Here is a 23241-nt window from a genome sequence, read left to right as displayed (position 1 = left end):
AAACCTGTCTCTACGAAAAATACAAAATAGCCAGGCATGGTGGCGTGTGCCTGTAATCCCAGCTATTCTGGAGGCTGAGGCAGGAGAATCGCTTGAACCCACAAGGCGGAGGTTGCAGTAAGCTGAGATCACGCCACTGCACTCCAGTCTGGGCGACAGAGGTAGACTCCATCTCAAAAACAAACAAACAAAAACTTGATAGAATTTTGATAGAAACTGCATTAAAACTGTTTATCAAATTTGCAAAGAACTGGCATGTTGAGTCTTCCAATCCATGAACATGGTATATTTCTCCATTTATTTAGATCTTTGATTTCTTTCATCAGCGTTGTATAGTTTTCAGCATACATGACTGTACATGTTTTGTTAGATTTATACGTACCATTTCACTTTTTAGCAACTATATTTTCAATTTTGATTTTCACATGTTCATTGCTAGTACATTGATTTTTTTATGCTAATCTTTTATTGTGCAATTGTCCTGAAATCACTTATTAGTGCCAGTGTTTGTGTGTGTGTGTGTGTAGATTCTTTGGAAATTTCTACGTAGACTTATCATGTTATCTGTGAACAGAAACATATTTATTTATTCCTTTCCATAATTTCTTCAAATATTTTTTTCTGCACCACTCTTTCTCCTCTCTTTGAGACTTCAAAAGCATAAAAGATAAACTTTCTGTTATTGTCCCATGGGTCCCTGAAGCTCTGTTCATTTTTTTTTTTTTTCATTTTCTTTCAATCTCTGTTGTTCAGACTGGATAATTTCTATTATTCTGCCTTCATGTTCACTGACTCTTCTGTCTTCTCCATTCTGCTATTGAGCCCACCCAATTAATTTTTCATTTAGGTTGTCATATTTTACAGTAAATAAATTTCTGATTTTCTGTTCAAGAGTATTCACCCTTACTTGTTATAGCAAGGTTTTAATTAATATTTTAATTATACTTTGGCTTTTAATTTTTTGATAATTTCAACATCTGTGTCATGTTGTGGTTGCCATCTGTTGGCTGTCTTTTCCTCTTATGATTTTCCTGATTCTTCATAGCTGAAGTAATTCTGAATTACTGGACATTTTGAATATTATGCTATGTGACTCTAGCTCTTGTTTAAGTCCCACGAAAAATTTTGAATTTGTCTTTGCAGCAATCAATCTAATCAGGTCCAGTCCACAAGTTCCTACCCACCTTCTGTGGGCTGTGGTACCAATATGAGATCAGTTTTCAAAGCCTTTGAAGTATTATTTTGATTTTTCCCAAGCATACCATCCAGAGGCCAGTGCAGAACTACTTGAGCAGTAGTCTACTCCACAGTTTGGTCCTCAAAGCCTTTGGTATGCTCTTTAGGGTCAGATGCACGTATGCTAGTTCTGAGGAACAGCCCAGGAGTTCATATGCAACTTTATGAGTTCAATTTGTTGAGCTCCTTCCTCTACACAATCTTCCTAACACTTTCCAGATCCCAAGGGCCCCTTTCCTGGTCTTCTAGCTAAAAGTCAAGGGTTTAATTTCCCTGACCTGCTGAGTACCTCCCACAACTGTGACTACCTCCAAGGAAAAGCAATGAGAGAAAGGAAAGAATAAAATCAAGGATTCCCTCCATGCTCCTGGGACCACAGTCCCTATAAATAGAAGACTTCCTCTCCTATCCATTTGCCAATGTCACTGCTGTCTCCGCCACTACAGAATTACATGGAGGACCAGAGCAAGAGAAAAGGAGAAAAGACAAAGCAAACAACATACGAGATTTCTTCCTCCATCCCCATTCCTGACCCATGAGGATCCCCTTTCCTGCTCCTCAAACTAGAAACATGGCTTCTGTTAGTCCTCTTTCTGTGCACATCCAGCACACATTTCCAGGTTTGGGGCTGACTTTAAGTCCAGGCTGGAAAATATTGTATGGAGGAAAAAAAATTATGGGAAACTCACTACCAGTTCACTGGTATTTGGAGTTCTGGTTTCCTTCTCCAATTCACGTGCTAACATTTATCTTTCTGGGGTTACTCCACTGATCCATGCATTCTGTCCAGTGATTTCAGTTGCTCTCTGTCAGACATAAAGGGTGGAGTATGTTTACTCCATCTTTATCACATCAGAACTCTTAAATTTTTTTAATGTGAAAATCTTCCTACATTTCAGGATTCTTTGCCTTTAAAGAAACTTTTTTTTTTTTTTGAGATGGAGTCTTGCTCTGTCACCCAGGCTGGAGTGCAGTGGTGTGATCTTGGCTCACCGCAACCTCTGCCTCCTGGGCTCAAGCAATTCTTGTGCCTCAGCCTCCCAAGTAGCTGGAGTTACAGGCGTGCGCCATCCCACCCAACTAATTTTTATATTTTTGGTAGAAACAGGGTTTCACCATGTTAGCCAGGCTGGTCTCAAATTCCTGACCTCAATCAATCTGCCTGCCTCGGCCTCCCAAAGTGCTGGGATTACAGGTGTGAGCCACGCTCCTGGCCCTAAGGAAACTTTTCACACTATGCCTACTGGCATTTTTCTGTCAATTACATCATTTCATTGTGAGAAGCATGTAGTACAAGTTTTCTACAAAAAGCACACATTATTTTTACAATTTGAAAAAATAAAAATTATATACGAAAAATGCACAAAAGGAGAATAGAGGGAAACGTTAGTAGTGGTTGCTTGTCTTTGTGTAATGTGATTATATGCAGGGTTTTTTTTTTTTTTTCCTTGAGACAGAGTCTTACTCTGTCACCCAGGCTGGAATGCAGTGGCAGGATCACAGCTCACTGCAGCCTCAATCTCCCAGGCTCAGGTGATCCTCCCACCTCGGCCTGCCTACTAGCTGGAACTATAGGCACGTACCACCATGAGATAATTTTTGGTATTTTTAGTAGAGACAGGGTTTTGCCATGTTGCCCAGGCTGGTCTCAAACTCCTGGGCTCAAGCAATCCTCCTGCCTCAATTTCCCAAACTGATTATAGGCGTGAGCCACCACACCCAGCAATTTTTTTAATTCAAATCTCAATATCTTTACATTTTTCACTATAAGCATTCATTTGTTTATTTTTCTTTTTTTAGAGATGGGGTCTCACTCTGTCACCCAGGCTGGGGTACAGTGGCACTATCATGTCTTACTATAGCCTTGAATTCCTGGACGCAGTCCTCCCAACTCAGCCTCCAGTGTAGCTAGGATTACAGGCATGTGCCACCATGGCCAGATAAAAAAAAAAAAAAAATGTTGTGGGGAGACAGGGTCTCAATATGTTGCCCAGGCTGGTCTTGAACTCCTGGTTTCAAGCAATCCTCCTGCCTCAGCCTCTCAAAGTGTTGGGATTACAGACGTGAGCCACCATGCAAGCCTATTTTAAATAAACTTTTGAAGTTTAGTGTAACATATCACAGAAAAGCATACAAATTATAAGCACACAGCTCCATGAATTACCACCAAGTAAACAAAGCCATGTAACCTAAACACCATTCCATCAAGAAATAGAACATTACCCCAAAGGTCCCCTTTATGAGCCCCAATGCTGACTACTTTTCAGTTATAAAAGTAAAAATATACATGTTTATATTCAAATATTCAAACAGTCCTGGAATGCCTTTTTTTTTTTTTTTTGAGACAGGGTCTCACTCTGTCACCCAGGCTGGAGTGCAGTGGCACGATCATGGCTCACTGCAGCCTCCACCTCCCAGGTTCAATCAATTCTCCCACTTCAGCCTTCCAAGTAGCTAGGACTACAGGCGTGCACCACCATACCCAACGAAATGTTTGTATTTTTAGTAGAGATGGGGTTTCACCATGTTGCCCAGGCTGGTCTTAAACTCTTAGACTCCAGCAATCCTCCTGCCTCAGCCTCCCGAAGAGTTGGGATTACAGGCTGAGCCACCCACCATGCCTGGCCCTCACAGACCCCTTCCTATCCCTTTACAATTCACCTTATCTCAGAGGTCAGAGTGGACACAGATTCTACTAATGCCGTGAGCTGGATACCCTTCTGCACTTAGAACAAAGCCCAAATGCCTCTCCCTAGCTCTCAGGGCTCTGCACAACCCACCCCGGTCCTCCCCAACTTCACCTTGTGTCACCTCTCCCTGTTCTGATCTCTTCCAATGCCTTATGTGTGCCAACCTCATTCCCATCTCAGGGGCCTGGCACATACTGTTCCGTCCTCTATTCCCTCGTCTCTTTATAGGCTGGTTCCTTTTCATTGTTCAAGTCTCAGCTGAAATATCACTTCTACAAAAAGACCTCCCGTGACCATATGTTTTCCAGTAGTTCTCTTTATTGTCCCTTACAGAGCCTATTTCTTCTTTTTCAGTGCATTTAAAACTCTGTAATTGTACAAATGACTTATTCCCTGGTTTACTATCTGCCCTCTGTCAAGACTATAAATAAACTCCCTGTCTGTTCTTCAGGGTCTTTAATAGTACTTGGCATGTTAAATTTTTATTAAATGCACCTATAATCCCGGCTACTCAGGAGACTGAGGTGGGACAATCCCTTGAGCCCAGGAGATTGATGCCAGCCTGGGCAACATAGTGAGACCCTGTCTCTGAAAACAAACCACTTGTTGAATAAGTGATGAGCAAACCAACCAACCCAACCAGGATCAGATATTATTCGGACAGTGCTCAGTACATATCTTCTCAATTTCTAACTGTAATACAAAGCACCTCAGGCATTCTGGAAGAAAGAGAGAGAGAGCTAATAATCCCCTCTCTCTGAATGAAATCATAAACAAGGAACACTTCACCCATCCTGTTCTTCACAAATGTCCCAATCTAAATCCTTTTTAGAAATGCAAATTATTGGGCCTATCCCAGACCCGGTCAATCAGAAAATCTAGGGGTGAGGCCCACAAATCTCTATTTAACACACCCTCCAGTTGACAGTGATATGCTCAAATTTGAGAAACATTGCCCTACCAAACCTGGAGCCCAAGAGTTGCCTAAGTCAACTCTGTGGTGCCCACATCTTGAACATATGTCTAAACTGGACAAGCAGGGCAAGCATCGTAGCTAACTAATGTCTGTAATCCCAGCAGTTTGGGAGGCTGAGGCAGGAAGATTGCTTGAGGCCAGGAAAGTTCAAGACCAGCCTGGGCAACACACAGAGATCCTGTCTCTACAAAAAAAAAAAAAAATTTTAATTAGCCAATTGTGGTGGCTCATGACTGTAGTCCTGGCTATTTGGAAGGCTGAGTGGGAAGGATTGCTTGAGCCCAGGAGGTCAAGGCTACAAGTAAGCTGTGATTCCGCCATGTGATTCCGCCACTGCACTTTAGCCTGGGCAAAAGAGCAAGGCCTATCTCAAAAAATAAAAAATAAAAAATGAACTGGACTAGTGGCAGATATCCAAAACCGCCAGCCTGAAAAATTCTAATAGTCTCCTACCTGATTTTGCTACCTACATTTGCACTTCACTTCTGGTTTGTCTTCCCACATGGTCAGCGTGGACAGCTTCCTAAAATAAAGACCTGCTTATGGCCAGGCGCGGTGGCTCACACCTGTAATCCTGGCACTTTGGGAGGCTGAGATGGGAGGATTGCTTCAGCCCAGAAGTTCGAGACCAGCCTGGGCAACATAGTGAGACCCCAACTCTTTAAAAAATTTTTTACAAACTACCATCAGAGAATACTACAAACACCTCTACGCAAATAAACTAGAAAATCTAGAAGAAACGGATAAATTCCTTGACACATACACCCTCCCAAGACTAAACCAGGAAGAAGTTGAATCTCTGAATAGACCAATAACAGGCTCTGAAATTGTGGCAATAATCAATAGCTTACCAACCAAAAAAAGTCCAAGACCAGATGGATTCACAGCCGAATTCTACCAGAGGTACAAGGAAGAGCTGGTACCATTCCTTCTGAAATTATTCCAATCAAAAGAAAAAGAGGGAATCCTCCCTAACTCATTTTATGAGGCCAGTATCATCCTGATACCAAAGCCTGGTAGAGACACAACCAAAAAGGAGTATTTTAGACCAATATCCTTGATGAACATTGATGCAAAAATCCTCAATAAAATACTGGCAAAACGAATCCAGCAGCACATCAAAAAGCTTATCCACCATGATCAAGTGGGCTTCATCCCTGGGATGCAAGGCTGGTTCAACATATGCAAATCAATAAATGTAATCCAGCATATAAACAGAACCAAAGACAAAAACCACATGGTTATCTCAATAGATGCAGAAAAGGCCTTTGACAAAATTCAGCAATGCTTCATGCTAAAAACTCTCAATAAATTAGGTAGTGATGGGACGTATCTCAAAATAATAAGAGCTATCTATGACAAACCCACAGCCAGTATCATACGGAATGGGCAAAAACTGGAAGCATTCCCTTTGAAAACTGGCACAAGACAGGGATGCCCTCTCTCACCACTCCTACTCAACATAGTGTTGGAAGTTCTGGCCAGGGCAATTAGGCAGGAGAAGGAAATAAAGGGTATTCAATTAGGAAAAGAGGAAGTCAAATTGTCCCTGTTTGCAGATGACATGATTGTATATCTAGAAAACCCCATTGTCTCAGCCCAAAATCTCCTTAAGCTGATAAGCAACTTCGGCAAAGTCTCAGGATACAAAATCAATGTACAAAAATCACAAGCATTCTTATACATCAATAACAGAGAGCCAAATCATGAGTGAACTCCCATTCACAATTGCTTCAAAGAGAATAAAATACCTAGGAACCCAACTTACAAGGGATGTGAAGGACCTCTTCAAGGAGAACTACAAACCACTGCTCAATGAAATAAAAGTGGATACAAACAAACGGAAGAACACTCCATGCTCATGGGTAGGAAGAATCAATATGGTGAAAATGACCATACTGCCCAAGGTAATTTACAGATTCAACGCCATCCCCATCAAGCTACCAATGACTTTCTTCACAGAATTGGAAAAAACTAAAGTTCATATGGAACCAAAAAAGAGCCCACATCGCCAAATCAATCCTCAGCCAAAAGAACAAAGCTGGAGGCATCATGCTACCTAACTTCAAACTATACTACAAGGCTATAGTAACCAAAACAGTATGGTACTGGTACCAAAACAGAGATATAGATCAATGGAACAGAACAGAGCCCTCAGAAATAATGCCACATATCTACAACCATCTGATCTTTGACAAACCTGACAAAAACAAGAAATGGGGAAAGGATTCCCTATTTAATAAATGGTGCTGGGAAAACTGGCTAGCCATATGGAGAAAGCTGAAACTGGATCCCTTCCTTACACCTTATACAAAAATCAATTCAAGATGGATTAAAGACTTAAATGTTAGACCTAAAACCATAAAAACCCTAGAAGGAAACCTAGGCAATACCATTCAGGACATAGGCATGGGCAAGGACTTCATGTCTAAAACACCAAAAGCAATGGCAACAAAAGCCAAAACTGACAAATGGGATCTAATTACACTAAAGAGCTTCTGCACAGCAAAAGAAACTACCATCAAAGTGAACAGGCAACCTACAAAATGGGAGAGAACTTCGGCAATCTGCTCATCTGACAAAGGGCTAATATCCAGAATCTACAATGAACTCAAACAAATTTACAAGAAAAAATCAAACAACCCCATCAAAAAGTGGGCGAAGGATATGAACAGACACTTCTCAAAAGAAGACATTTATGCAGCCAAAAAACACATGAAAAAATGCTCATCATCACTGGCCATCAGAGAAATGCAAATCAAAACCACAATGAGATACCATCTCACACCAGTTACAATGGCCATCATTCAAAAGTCAAGAAACAACAGTTGCTGGAGAGGATGTGGAGAAATAGGAACACTTTTACACTGTTGGTGGGACCGTAAACTAGTTCAACCATTGTGGAAGTCAGTGTGGCGATTCCTCAGGGATCTCGAACTAGAAATACCATTTGACCCAGCCATCCCATTAGTGGGTATATACCCAAAGGACTATAAATCATGCTGCTGTAAAGACACATGCACACGTATGTTTATTGCGGCACTATTCACAATAGCAAAGACTTGGAACCAACCCAAATGTCCAACAGCGATAGACTGGATTAAGAAAATGTGGCACATATACACCATGGAATACTATGCAGCCATAAAAAATGATGAGTTCATGTCCTTTGTAGGGACATGGATGAAACTGGAAACCATCATTCTCAGCAAACTATCGCAAGGACAAAAAACCAAACACCGCATGTTCTCACTCATGGGTGGGAATTGAACAATGAGAACACATGGACAAAGGAAGGGGAACATCACACTCCAGGGACTGTTTGGGGTGGGGAGAGAGGGGAGGGATAGCATTAGGAGATATATCTAATGCTAAATGATGAGTTAATGGGTGCAGCACACCAACATGGCACATGTATACATAAGTAACAAACCTGCACATTGTGCACATGTACCCTAAAACTTAAAAGTATAATAAAATTTTTTTTTTTAAATTTTTAATGGAAAAAAAAAAAAGACCTGCTTATGTCACCCCTTGCACAAAAGTTTTGAATGGCTCTCCAGTGCCTGCACATCTGAGGCCATACTTCTTTGCTTATTATACAGGAACACTCAAAATATACTGAAACTTCTTTCCAGCTTTCTTCTCTTGTCAAATAAAAATAACTAGTATTTACAAACCATGTGTCAGCCTCTGGCCTAAGACTTTTGCCTACATTGTCTCCTGAATCCTTATAATAACCCTTAAACTAATAACTACTTTTACTATTTCAATTCCACAGATAAGAATCTGAAGTCCAGAGGTGTAATCTGCCATGTTACCCATCTAGAAGGCCCTCATGAATATCACAGTTGGGATGTTGGCATTCTTCCCCAAAATAACCTGCATTCCCACTTTCCACACCTTTGCAGTCAGGGCTCTCTCTTTACTGAATGCCCTTTTCCTATTTTCCCACTCTAATTCCCACCTCCAATTTTCTCCATTCAGCCTTCAGGCACTAGATAAAATGCCATTTCCTCCATAAGCCTTCTCTAAACATCATCCTATTCATTTTGTGCCAGAAACATGTAAGTACTAATGTTAAAACAATGTTGCGTTCAACATATTAACAGAGATCATCTCTGCCAATGCTGAAGACATCTGATAAAATTCAACCCTCATCCTTTTAAAATAAGAATAGACAGGTGCTTAGTAGATATGTGTATGTTGATTTACATACATACATATATAAATACATACATATAGGCCAGGCACGGTGGCTCACACCTGTAATCCTAGCACTTTGGGAGGCCAAGGCAGGTGGATCGTTTGAGGTCAGGAGTTCGAGACCAGTCTGGCCAACAAGGTGACCAGTCTGGCCAACAAGACCAGTGGCCAACCCCGTCTCTACTAAAAAATACAAAAATTAGCCAGGCATGGTGGTGGGCACCTGTAATCCCAACTATTTGGGTGGCTGAGGCAGGAGAATCACTTGAACCCAGGAGGCAGAAGTTACAGTGAGCCAAGATTGTGCCACTGCACTCCAGCCCGGGCGACAGAGTAAGACTCTGTCTCAAAAAATAATAATAAAATACATACATACATACATACATACATACATATATATATATAAAATAAAATACAGACTTCAACTAAATGTTTACATCTTTCTCAATCTCAAAGCTAAAATCAAGCCCAATGGGAACACACTAGAAGTGTTCTCACTAACGTCAGGGGCCATACAGCCTATGCATTTAACCATCATTATTTATTACTATTGTGGAACTACTAGTTATCACAATTAGGCAAGACAAAGAAAACATAGGTATACAACTGGAAAGGAAAAAGTTAAATTATCATTATTTGCAAATGATATTAGATACAAAATCCAAATATATATACAAAAAATTATATATATATATACATATAATCAACTGAAAACCTTTTACAGTTGATAAAATAATCACCATAAGGTAGTGAAAACTAATACATACCAATGCCTTCACATACATCACCAACAAGCAGGCAGAAGATAAAATAATGATAATATTGATTATAATAATGGTTCATTAACACTAACATAAATAACAAAACCAAAAACTTGAAAATAAACCTAAAAAGAAATGTAAGAAATCTCTGAAACTCCCAGCAGGACATGGTGGCTCACGCCTGTAATCCCAGCAATTTGGAAGGCCGAGGTGTGCGGATCACCTGAGGTCAGGAGTTAAAGACCAGCCTAGCCAACATGGTGAAACCCCGTCTCTACTAAAAATACAAAAATTAGCTGGGCATTGTGGCACGTTCCTGTAATCCCAGCTACTCAGGAAATTGAGACAGGAGAATCACTTGAACCTGGGAGGTGGAGGTTGCAGTGAGCTGGGATTGCACCACTGCATTCCAGCCTGGGTGACAGAGCAAGACTCCATCTCAAAAAAAAAAAAAAAAAAGAAACCAAAAGAAATCTCTGAAACTCTGAAAGACAGAAAAGATGACTTCAACAAAAAGAAAAACATGCCACATTCTTAATGAGGAAAAGTCAATATAACATAACCAAAGTGTCACTCTTCCTACATTCATCTAGAAATGTAACAGTCCCAATAAAAACAGGACTTCTTTAACTAAACAAACTTAAAGTTTATACAGAAAAACAAATATAGCCAATAAAGTTCTGAAAAATAAAGATGATGAAAATGAAGTAACTTCACCAAATAACAAAGCATGCTAGAGTAATTAAAACAGTGTGGTCCTAACACATAAATACACAGATTAATGTAACAGAACCGAGTGTCCAGAAACAGACCAAAATGTAAACATACGACAAAGTATATTATATACAGTAAATGATAAACAAGTAGGAGAAAGATTAATTGTGCAACAAAAGGTGTCGCAACAAATGGGTAGCCACGGAAAAAAATTAAGTTGGATCTAACACTTCACATCAAAATAAATTCCAAAAAGCACAGTGGCTCACGCCTATAATCCCAGCACTTTGGGAAGTCAAGGCAGATGGATTACTTGAGCCCAGGAGTTCAAGACCAGCCTGGGCAACATGGCAAAACCCTTCTCTACCAAAAGTACAAAAATTAGCTGGGCATGGTGATGCACACCTGTAGTCCCAGCTACTCAGGAGGCTGAAGTGGGTGGATTACCTGAGCCCGGCAAGGTCCAGGCTGTAGTGAGCCATGATCACACTACTGTGCTCCAGTATGGGCAACAGAGCAAGACCCTGACTCAAAATAAAAATAAAAAATAAAAATAAATTCCAAATAGAGAAAAGATTTAAAGGTAAAATATGAAATATAAAAATTACTTTAGGCCAGGTGCAGTGGCTCATGCCTGTAATCCCAGCACTCTGGGAGGCCGAGACAGGTGGGTCACCTGAAGTCAGGAGTTCGAGACCAGCCTGACCAATATGGCAAAACCCTGTCTCTACTAAAAATACAAAAATTAGCCGGGTGTGGTGGCGTGCGCCTGTAGTCTCAGCTACTCAGGAGGCTGAGACAGGAGAATCGCTTGCACCTGGGAGGCGGAGGTTGGAGTGAGCTGAGATCATCTGAGATCGTGCGAGATCGTGCCACTGTACTCTAGCCTAAGTGACAAAGCGAGACTCCATCTCAAAAAAAAAAAGATAAATAAGATCTGGAAAAATACAACTGCAATTCATATCATTGACAAGGTCCTAAGTTCCCGCATATATAAGCAATTTTGACAAAATCAATTTAAAAATACCAAAGCCTGGCTAGGCACAGCAGCTCACACCTATAATCCCAGCACTTTGGGAGGCTGAGGCAGGTGGATCACCTGAGGTCAGGAGTTCAGACCAGCCTGGCCAACATGGTGAAACCCTGTCTCTACTAAAAATACAAAAATTAGCCAGGCATTGTGGCACATGCCTGTAATCCCAGCTACTCGGGAAGCTGAGACAAGAGAATCGCTTGAACACAGGAGGCGGAGGTTGCAGTGAGCTGAGATTGAGCCACTGCACTCCAGCTGGATGACGAAGATGAGACTTTGTCTCAAAAAAAAAAAAAAAAAGCCAAAGCCCAACAGAAAAGTGATCAAGGATATGAATAGGGTTTTTGTGGGGTTTTTTTGAGACAAGGTCACACCCTGGCTGGAGTGTAGTGGCATGATCTCAGGTCACTGCAGCCTTGACCTCCCAGGCTCAAGCAATCCTCCCACCTCAGCCTCCTGAGTAGCTGGGACTACAAGCACATACAACCATGCCTAGTTAATTTTTGTATTTTTTTGTACAGATGGGGTTTTGCCAGGTTGCCCCGGCTGCTCTTGAACTCTTGAACTCGAGCAATCCGCCCACCTTGGCCTCCCAAAGTGCTGGGGGATTAAAGGCCTGAGCCACCATGCCCAGCTTGAATAGTTTTTTTCACAGAAAATAAAACGTAAATCGTCCTTCAACCTTACTGCAACCAAAGAGAAATAAATTAAAACTTCTCCTGAGATAACATGAGTGTTCATTCTACTACTCTTTCAACTTTTCTGTAGGTTACACTAAAAAGTTCGGGGGTGGGGTGGAATCTAAACAGAGAAACTAATTTTTCACCCATCACAATGGCAAAAATCAAACTGTGTAGTACCACAGTGTTGGTGAAGGTGTGGATAAACAAGCACTGCCCACGCACTGCTTAGGAGCACATGTGGATAAAACCACTATAGAGGTTTATCTGTTAAGAGTTATCAAAATTACAAAAGCAAATCCTCATCAACTCAGCACTTCTGCCTCTGGTAAGTAACTGGATAGATACACTTGGCCATGCATGGACTGACTGATGCACACAGAAAGTTACTCATCCCAGTGTTACCTGCACTAACAAAACTTAAAATTCCTCTACAATTCCATCAATAGAGCTCTGACTAAATAAATTAAAGGACATCCTGAAAATGGAATATTATCCAGTTATAAAAGACAACGAGGGGCCAGGCGCAGTAGCTCAACGCCTGTAATCCCAGCACTTTGGGAGGCCGAGGCGAGCGGATCACTTGAGGTCAGGAGTTTTGAGACTAGCCTGGCCAACATGGTAAAACCCCATCTCTACCAAAAATATAAAAAATTACCCGGGTATGGTGGTGCGCAGGCCTGTAATCCCAGCCACTCAGGAGGCTGAGGTAGGAGAGTTGCTTGAACTCAGGAGGCGAGGGTTGCAGTGAGCCGAGATCACACCATTGCACTCCCGCCTGGGTGACTCCGTCAAAAAAAAAAGAGTAAGACAACGAGGAAACTCTTATGTATTAATGATAAACTATCATAAAGAAACATTCAGAGAGCTGGGTGCAGTGGCTCACACCTGTAATCCCAGCACTTTGGGAGGCTGAGGCGGGTGGATCATGAGGTCAGGAGTTCAAGACCTGCCTGGCCAAGATGGTGAAACCCCGTCTCCACTAAAAATACAAAAATTAGCCGGGCATGGTGGTGGGCACCTGTAATCCCAGCTACTTGGGAGGCTGAGGCAGAGAATTGCTTGAACCCAGGAGGCAGAGGTTGCAGTGAGCCAAGATTGTGCCACTGCACTCCAGCCTGGGTGACAGAGCGAGACTCTTCCTCGGAAAAAAAAAAAAAAAAGAAAGAAACATTCAGAGAAAAAAGCAAGGGAGCAGTGTGCTACTTTCATGTAAGAGAACAGAAGTCTGCTTATTTGTCTATAAATGCACAAAACACCTGGGAATGGACACATGAGAAGTGGCAGCACCAGCAGCCTCTGGGGAGAGGATCTGGTAGCCAGGTGCAGGATGGAAGGGAAACTTTCCCCCATGTAGTTTACCTTCCCAATTTTGTGTCACGTAAATGTATTTCTACATTGAAAAGCTGAAATTAAAAAATAAGGAGCAAAGTTTCCTGTGGAAGCAGCAGCCCTCTTCTCTGAGCTTCTCTAACTATGAATTTCCACCTTGCTCATTCTGACTCTCTCAGCCTCCTGGATTGACTGCGTTCCCCTTCAGGAGAAGGGCATAACTGAATCACCTTGTGTTCCCTAGAGCACCCAGCACCTCACCTGGTGCCAAGCAGAAAGTCACTACAGGTCTGCTCACTGAGCTAAACTAGTCCACTGGTGCAAATAATTCATCCCTTTGGGGTAATGTTTTCTGAAAGTTGTCAAGCGGACCAATGCTAAGGGCAGAAAATTGCTTCTCTGGGCCGGGTGTGGTGGCTCACGTCTATAATCCCAGCACTTTGGGAGGCCAAGGCGGGCGGATCATGAGGTCAGGAAATCGAGACCATCCCGGCTAACACGGTGAAACCCTGTCTCTACTAAAAATACAAAAAATTAGCCAGGCCTGGTGGCGGGCACCTGTAGTCCCAGCTACTCAGGAGGCTGAGGCAGAATGGCATGAACCCGGGAGGCAGAGCCTGCAGTGAGCTGAGATGGTGCCACTGCACTCCAGCCTGGGCAACAAAGCAAGACTCCGTCTCAAAAAATAAATAAATAAAATAAATAAATAAATAAGAGAAAATTGCTTCTCTAAGCTTCAAAATTAGCCAGTAACCTGGGAGAATTTTCAGCAGATCAAGTTAATAGTATTGAAAAAAGGTCGGGCACAGTGGCTCACGCCTGTAATCCCAGCACTTTGGGAGGCTGAGGTGGGCAGATCACCTGAGGTCTGGAGTTCGAGACCAGCCTGGCCAACACGGTGAAACCCCGCCTCTACTAAAAATACAAAAATTAGCAGGGCGTGGCCAGGCGTGGTGGCTCATGCCTGTAATCCCAGCACTTTGGGAGGCCGAGGCAGGTGGATCACGAGGTCAGGAGTTCAAGACCAGCCTGGTCAACACGGTGAAACCCCATCTCTACTCAAAATACAAAAATTAGCTGGGTGTGGTGGCACGCGCCTGTAATCCCAGCTACTCAGGAGGCTGAGGCAGGAGAATCTCTTGAACCCTGGAGGCAAAGGTTGCAGTGAGCTGAGATCGTACCACTGCACTCCAGCCTGGGCAACAGGAGGGAAACTCTGTCTCAAAAAAATAATAATAAATAGTATTGAAAAAATAAAGGAATTTCAGTTAATGAATGAAAGCTGATTTCAGAGAATTTAAAGCCTAAAAACACACATATTCAAGAAGATGAGTACTGGCACATTTTAGAGTAATTGTTGGGATGGCACAGCAACACCCAAATTGAAGGAAGACCAAATTATATTAGTTGGTTGTAATGGTTGTCACAAATAACCACGTGCATAATGTCAACCCTCTTCACAATAGAACATCAACAAACCTATTAAAGATTTTCTTCCACAGTGCCAGTTACCTACATTCTTACTCCCTCTTGACCTGGTCAGGAATGACTAACAAAGGGACTGAACTGCTGCTGCTAAGAATCAGTTTTATTTTTATTTATTTATTTATTTTGAGACAGAGTTTTGCTCTTGTTGCCTAGGCTGACGTGCAATGGCGTGATCTCAGCTCATTACAACCTCGGCCTCCTGGGTTCAAGCGATTCTCTTGCCTCAGCCTCACAAGTAGCTGGGATTACAGGCATGTGCCACCATGCCCGGCTAATTTTTTACTTTTAGTAGAGACAGGGTTTCACCATGTTGGTCAGGCTGGTTTCAAACTCCTGACCTCAGGTGATCTGCCCACTTTGGCCTCCCAAAGTACTGGGATTACAGGTGTGAGCCACCGTACCCAGCCAAGAATCCGTTTTAAAGCTAGAAACAACTTGAGAGCCCATGGGGGCAGCCTTGTCATTTCACACGATGAGACTCTTGGCCCATGGACAGAGTGTCCTCAGCCTTGGCTCCAGCAGGTACTTGTAGGAGCACAGCCAGGACCAGCCTCCTGCCACTAGCTACACATGAGCATATCAGGCCACGCAGGCTAAAGACCTTTGCCTGATTTCCTGCAAGAAGTGTGCTTTGCTGGAGGGCATCAAAGCTCTTGACAGTTTTATACAATCAAATCCCAAAATGGGAGACGTGATGAGTCTCACTGTATTACTACTTCAATATTGGGGGAACCCACCCCCAATATTTCAAAATAGGTCCTTTCTATTTTCTGTAAGTGTCGGCCATCTGAGAAATAAAGAGAAACAGTACAAAGAGAGGAATTTTACAGCTGGGCCTCCAGGAGTGACATCACATATCGGTAGGACCATGATGCCCACCTGAGCCGCAAAACCAGCAAGTTTTATTAAGGATTTCAAAAGGGGAGGGGGTGCAAGAACAGGGAGTAGGTCACAAGATCACATGCTTCAAAGGGCAAAAAGGAGAACGAAGATCACATGCTTCTGAGGAAACAGGACAAAGGCAAATTCAGAACTACTGATAAGGGTCCATGTTCACCTGTGCACGTATTGTCTTGATAAACATCTTAAACAACAGAAATAGGGTTCAAGAGCAGAGAACCGGTCTGACCTCAAATTTACCAGGGCGGGGTTTCCCAATCCTAGTAAGCCTGAGGGTACTACAGGAGACCAGGGCGTATTTCAGTCCTTATCTCAACCACGTAAGACAGACACTCCCAGAGCAGCCATTTATAGACCTCCCCCCAGGAATGCATTCCTTTCCCAGGGTCTTAATTATTAATATTCCTTGCTAGGAAAAGAATTTAGCGATATCTTCCCTACTTGCACATCCATTTGTAGGCTCTCTGCAAGAAGAAAAATATGGCTCTATTCTGCCAGACCCCACAGGCAGTCAGACATTATGGTTGTCTTTCCTTGTTCCCTAAAATCGCTGTTATTCTGTTCTTTTTCAAGGTGTACTGATTTCATATTGTTCAAACACACGTTTTACAATCAATTTGTACAGCTAACACAATAGTGGTCCTGAGGTGATGTACATCCTCAGCTTACAAAGATAACAGGATTGAGAGATTAAAGACAAGTGTAAGAAATTATAAAAGTATTAATTTTGGGAACTGATAAATGTCAATATTAAAAGGAAATCTTCACAATTTATGTTCAGAGCTTGAAGTAAAGACAGGCATAAGAAATTATAAAAGTATTAATTTTGGGAACTGATATATGTCCATATTAAAATGAAATCTTCGCAATTTATGTTCCTCTGCCGTGGCTCCAGCCAGTCCCTCAGTCCCTCCGTTCGGGGTCCCTGACTTCCTGCAACACTTCAAGAACTCTTTTTTTGGTTGCTTTTTTTTTTTTTTTTTTTTTAAGACGGAGTCTCACTCTGTCCCCCAGGCTGAAGTGCAGTGGCACAATCTCGGCTCACTGCAACCTCTGCCCCCGCCCTCAGGTTCAAGTGATTCTCCTGCCTCAGCCTCCCGAGTAGCTGGGATTACAGGTGCCTGCCACTGTGCCCAGCTAATTTTCGTATTTTTAGTAGATATGGGGTTTCGCCATCTTGGCCAGGCTGGTCTTGAACTCCTGAACTCGTGATCCACCCACCTCGACCTCCCAAAGTGCTGGGATTACAGGCGTGAGCCACTGCGCCCAGCAAGAACTCTTAATATAAACGCTGCATGGAAGATGGCTCCAAACAGTGCAAAGAGGGGAGGAGTTTGTGAGGGGAAAAGTGGCAAACAAGAAAGCCAAGAGATGAGGCTCACCTGGGCCCCTTTTCCTTGGGGTGAGGATCCAGGAGCCCCTAGAGCTCTCTCCAGCACGCCAGACTTCACCAGCCCCTTCCACAACCTTATCTCCCAGGAGAGCCTCCCCTCTGGACCCCCTTCATGTCCACCAGCTTCTAAGAGCCTTTCATCCTGCTCACCGCTGGCCCTAAGACTCCCTCCACACCCTTGAGGGCAAAGGGTGGTACTCTGGGCTCACAAACCTAAGTGCTGTGGGTTCCTGTCAAGTCACAATGTGTGAAGCCTCACAGATACAAATCACATCTACATGGTGCTCATTCCCAAATATCTGGTCAAAGTCTAAAAAAGATTTTGTTTCCGTCTCAAATTGTAAGGCCTGCTGTAAGTTTTAATTGCTTCTTTTTCATATCTATAAGCTGGTACTAAGTAAAACTTTCCAGCTAACAGGACAGCTGTGGACTGTGATATGCACTGGGACCACACAATTCTTCCAATGTTCACAGTCACTTCTCAGACTGGAACTTGCTTGCCTTCCAGACATTTATATAGGAAAAGGAACAGAAAGCTACCAGATTTCAGAGCTAGGAGAGATGGGATCCTCCAACACAATATCCTATTGGTAAGGAAGAAACTGAGGCTTAGGGAAGGTCATGCCAGATGACCCAGGTCATGTAGCAAATGACAACAGTCAATAATCTGGTTCCAACTCCCAGCCTGGGGAACATTTCCATGACAGAGTTGATTCCCCAGCACCTCCCAACAAAATAATTTGTTTTAACCTATTTAAGAGCAGTCTAGGCCAGGCACAGTGGCTCACTCTTATAATCCTAGGACTCTGGGAGGCCGAGGCAGACAGATCACTTCAGGTCAGGAGTTCGAGACCAGCCTGAGCAACATGGCGAAACCCCATCTCTACTAAAAATACAAAAATTAGTCGAGTGTGGTGACAGGCACCTATAATCCCAGCTACTTGGGAGGCTGAGACAGGAGAACCACTTAAACCCAGGAGGCAGAGGTTGCAGTGAACTGAGATCATGCCACTGTACTCCAGCCTGGCCGACAGAGTGAGACTCCCAACTCAAAAAAAACCAATCTAGCACTCAGATTTAAATGTTTACTATAATCAGTGACAAAGTATTATACTTCATTTTGTGATAAAAAATTATTAACATAAACATCATTTTAACCCCTTTTAAGTGTACAGTTTCGTGACATTCATATTGTACATACATACATAAGTACATTCATATTGTTGTGCAGCCATCACCACCATCCATCTTTATCTTCCTAAACTGTAATCTTTTGTCTTAGCTAGAAGATCAACTTTTTCTTTTAACTAGTTCACTATATAACTTGTCAAAGGTTTTTCTGTAAAACAGTCATCTGACAGCCTCTGCCCCATCGGCTATACAACCTCTGCCCCATCAGCTATCTGTGTAGTAAAGGCACACGCAGTGAAGCCTCCATTCTTTCAATCTAAGGACCTGCCAACTTGAAGACAGACTGTAAAACACCTTCATGGATGAGTTATGACTTATGATCAAACACCATCAGAGGCAGCCACTGAAAGGGCTGACTATGAAGACACTAGGCTGAAATGAGAAACGCCTACAACCATCCTAACACAGCGAAATCCCGTCTCTACTAAAAATACAAAAAATCAGCCGGGCGTGGTGGCACATGCCTGTAATCCCAGCTACTCAGGAGGCTGAGGCAGGAGAATCGCTTGAACCTGGGAGGCGGAGGTTGCCGTGAGCCAAGATTGCGCCACCGTACCCCAGCCTGGACAATAAGAGCGAAACTCCGTCTCAAAAAAAAGAAAGAAAAAGAAAAACGCCTACTTATTTCCTAGTTGTGAATGACATCATGTCCCTACTGGTGTCCTAGAAGGTTGTGCTTCTCAGCCTCCCTTCCTGCTTCCCTATAGGCTTTGTTCCTGGCCAGCTTTCCTCATCTACCCTTTCTCCCCAGGGCTTCTCAGCCTGACTCCTGGCTCCAAGTCTCATCTGTTTGCTGATGTCTCTCACATACACACCTCTCAAGCCTCTCCCCTAAGCTCCTTATTTACACTATTTCCACTTGGTATCTCCACTCAAATGCCTAATGAGCACTTCAAATCTAACAAGACCAAAAACAGAACTCTTGATTTCCCCACAGTATCTGTTCTTTCCCAGCCATCTCAGTTAATGATACCACTAGCTACCCTGTTTATTCCTCGGGCGAAAGTTTAGGAAACATCCTACAACAAGCCCACATCTGAAACAGCTGGTTACAACAGTTTTACCTCCAAGTCAGATCCCCAACCTGACCAACCATCATCATCTCCCTGGCTACTCTCCCATCACTGACCATGGGGACAGCAGGAATGCCTCTATTCATTCCTGCCTCATTCCATCCTCGATACATCTTTCTAAAGCACAAATCACTAATGTCACTTCCCTGCTCAAAACACTCCAGTGGGCCGAGGCACGGTGGCTCACGCCTGTAATCCCAGCACTTTGGGAGGCAGAGGCAGGTGGATCACTTGAGGTCAGGAGTTTGAGACCAGCCTGGCCAACATGGTGAAACCCCGTCTCTACTAAAAATACAAAAATCAGCTGGGTGTGGTAGTGCCTGTAATCCCAGCTACATGGGAAACTGAGGCATGAGATTAACTTGAACCCAGGAGGCAGAGGTTGCAGTGAGCTGAGAATGCATGACTGCACTCGAGCCTGGCAGCCTAAGTGACAAAGTGAGACTGTCTCTAAAAAAAAAAATTAAAAATTAAAAGAAAGCAGGGGCTTAGCCTTGTTCACTGCTGAATCCCCAGAACTTTAACAGTGTCTGATACCTACGAAGAATTCAATAAGCATCTGTTGACTTGTAAGTTTTTTGGTTTTTTGTTTTATTTTTGAGATAGGGTCTCGCTCTGTCACCCAGGCTGGATGCAGTGGCACAATTGTGGCTCACTGCAGTCTCGACCTCCCGAGTGATCCTCCCATCTCAGCCTCTCACACTGCTGGGACTACAGGCATGAGCCACCACATCTGGCTAATTTATTTTATTTTTTAATATTTATTTATTTATTTGAGACAGAGTCTCACTCTGTCACCCAGACTGCAGTACAGTGGCATGATCTCAGCTCACTGCAACCTCCGCCTCCCAGGTTCAAGCGATTCCCCTGCCTTAGCCTCCCGAGTAGCTGGGATTACAGGCGCTTGCCACTATGCCCGGCTAATTTTTGTATTTTTAGTAGAGACGGGGTTTCACCATGTTAGTCAAGCTGGTCTCGAACTCCTGACCTCAGGTGATCCGCCCGTCTCAGCCTCTCAAAGTGCTGGGATTACAGGCGTGAGCCACTGCACCAGGCTTTTTAAATTTTTTGTAGAGATGAGGGTCTCACTATGTTGCCCAGGCTGGGACTGATTTGGGTTTTTTTTTTTAAATAGATATTAAAAATACATCTCAGATGACAAGTGGAATTTATTCCCAAAGTACAAGGATGGTTTAACAAAAATCAATTAAGGTAATATGCCACATTACTAGAATGAAGGAGGAAAACACAATGATCATCCCAACTGATGCAGAAAAAGCATTTAACAAAATTCAAGATGACTTTTTGATTAAAAAACACTCAGTGAAATAGGAATAGAAGGCAAGATCCTCAACATAATAAAGGGGTATATATGAAAATCTCACAGCTTACATCACACTTGATGGTGAAAGACTAAAAGCTTTTCCCCTAAAATCAGGAACAAGACAAGGATGCCCACTTGTGCCACTTCTATTTAATCCAGTACTGAAAAGTTCTAGCCAGAGAAATTAAGCAAGAATCTTCTCACTGCCTCATTTACCCTTTCTCTCCAGGCATCTAAACTGGACAGGAAGTAGTAAAATTATTTCTGTTCCTAAACGACATGATCTTACATGTAGAAAACCCTAAAGATTACATACACACACAGCTAATAAATGAATTCAACAAAGTTGTTGGATGCAAAATGAATATGCAAAAATCAGTTGCATTTCTATTGTTCACTGACGGTGAACAATCTAAAAACAAAATTAGGAAAACATTCCATTTATAATAGCATCAAAAAGAATAAAATACTTACGAATAAATTTAACCAAGGGAGACAAAAGACATAAACTGAAACATGGCTGAAACAAATTAAAGACATAAAATAAATGGAAAGAAATCCCACTTTCCCACTTTCATGGATTGGAAGATGATATTCTTTTTTTTTTTTTCTTTTTTTTAGACAGTCTTGCTCTGTCACCCAGGCTGGAGTGCAGTGGCACAATCTCGGTTCACTGCAATCTCCACCTCCCAGGTTCAAGCAATTCTCCTGTATCAGCCTCCTGAGTAACCGGGATTACAGGTGTACACCACCACACCTGGCTAATTTTTGTATTGTTAGTAGAGACAGGGTTTCACCATGTTGGCCAGGCTGGGAAGACAATATTCTTTAAATGACAATGTTATCCAAAGCTATCTACAAATGCAATCCCTATCAAAATGCAATGCAATCCCTATCAAAATTCTAACAGCTGGCCAGGCACGGTGGCCGACGCCTGTAAACCCAGCACTTTGGGAGGTCAAGTGGGGAGGACTGTTTGAGCCCTGGAGTCCTCAAGACCAGCCTGGGCAACACAGTGAGACTCCATCTCTACAAAAAATTTTTTAATTAGCCAGGCACAGTAGTACGTTCCTGTAGTCCCACCTACTTAGCAGGCTGAGGTGGGAGGATCACTTGAGCCTGGGAGCTCAAGGCTGTAGTGAGCAGTGACTGTGCCAATGCATTCCAGCCTAGGTGACAGAGCAAGACTCTGTCTCAAAAAAAAAAAATTGTCTTCCAATCCATGAACGTGGGATTTCTTTCCATTTACTTGTAAAAAAAAAAAAAAAAAAAAAAAAAAAAAAAACAACACACACACACAAAACCTACGTGTGGTGGCCCACGCCTGTAATCCCACCACTTTGGGAGGCCAAGGCAGGTGGGTCACGAGGTCAAGAGATCAAGACCATCTTGGCCAACATGGTGAAACCCCGTCTCTACTAAAAATACAAAACTTAGCTGGGCGTGGTGGCAGGTGCCTGTAATACCAGCTACTCAGGAGGCTGAGGCAGGAGAATCGCTTGAACCCAGGAGGTGGAGGTTACAGTAAGCCGAGATCGCACCACTGCACTCCAGCCTGACAACAGAGTGAGACTCTGTCTCAAAAAACAAACAAACAAACAAAAAGAAATTCTTCCCATTACTTTGTCCAAAGAAAAAAGGGGGAACCCTGAATAGCCAAAACAATCTTGAAAAACAAGAACTAAGTTGGAGGACTCACACTTCCTGATTTCAAAACTTACTATAAAGCTACAGTAAGCAAAACAAAGTGGTACTGGCATAAGGTCAGACATATAAAACAATAGAGAGCCCAGATCTTCCGTAGTTCATCAGTATGATACCCGGGTGTTTCACACACGTGAGATGAGTCATTTTCGAATCTTGTTATGATGTCAGCACTACCCATCTAACCTGATAAAAAGAAAAAGAAAAAAAAGAACCCAAAAATAAACTCTCACAAATATGATCAACTGATTTTTGACAGAGGTGCCACGACCAGTCACTGGGGAAAGGACAGTCTCTTCAACAAATGCTACTGGGAAAACTGGATAGTTACATGCAAAAGTGAAGTTGGACTCTTATACACAAAAATTAACTCAAAATAGATGAAATAAATGAAAGAAGAAGAGCTAAAACTATAAAGCCCTTAGAAGAAAACATAAGAAAAAGATCTTCATGATGCTGAATTTAGCAAAGATTGAAAAGTATAGGCAACAAAAGAAAAAAATTGATAAACTGGAATTCATAAAAATTAAAAACTTTTGG

At 42.6% G+C, this 23241-nt stretch overlaps 1 protein-coding gene and 1 pseudogene across 2 annotated transcripts in view; one reads left to right on the top strand and one right to left on the bottom strand.

Annotated features, from left to right (window-relative positions):
- The window catches only part of SCAP (SREBF chaperone), a 73363-nt gene that overhangs the window by 37615 nt on the left and 12507 nt on the right, over positions 1-23241 (bottom strand). The gene's annotated exons all lie outside the window — the stretch shown is intronic.
- LOC129461746 (uncharacterized) lies at positions 22791-22888 on the top strand (annotated as a pseudogene).

The sequence above is a fragment of the Symphalangus syndactylus genome, chromosome 1 (genome assembly GCF_028878055.3).
Source record: "Symphalangus syndactylus isolate Jambi chromosome 1, NHGRI_mSymSyn1-v2.1_pri, whole genome shotgun sequence".
In the NCBI taxonomy this organism is placed as follows: Eukaryota; Metazoa; Chordata; class Mammalia; order Primates; family Hylobatidae; genus Symphalangus; species Symphalangus syndactylus.
This window is presented reverse-complemented; position numbering and strand designations above follow the sequence as displayed.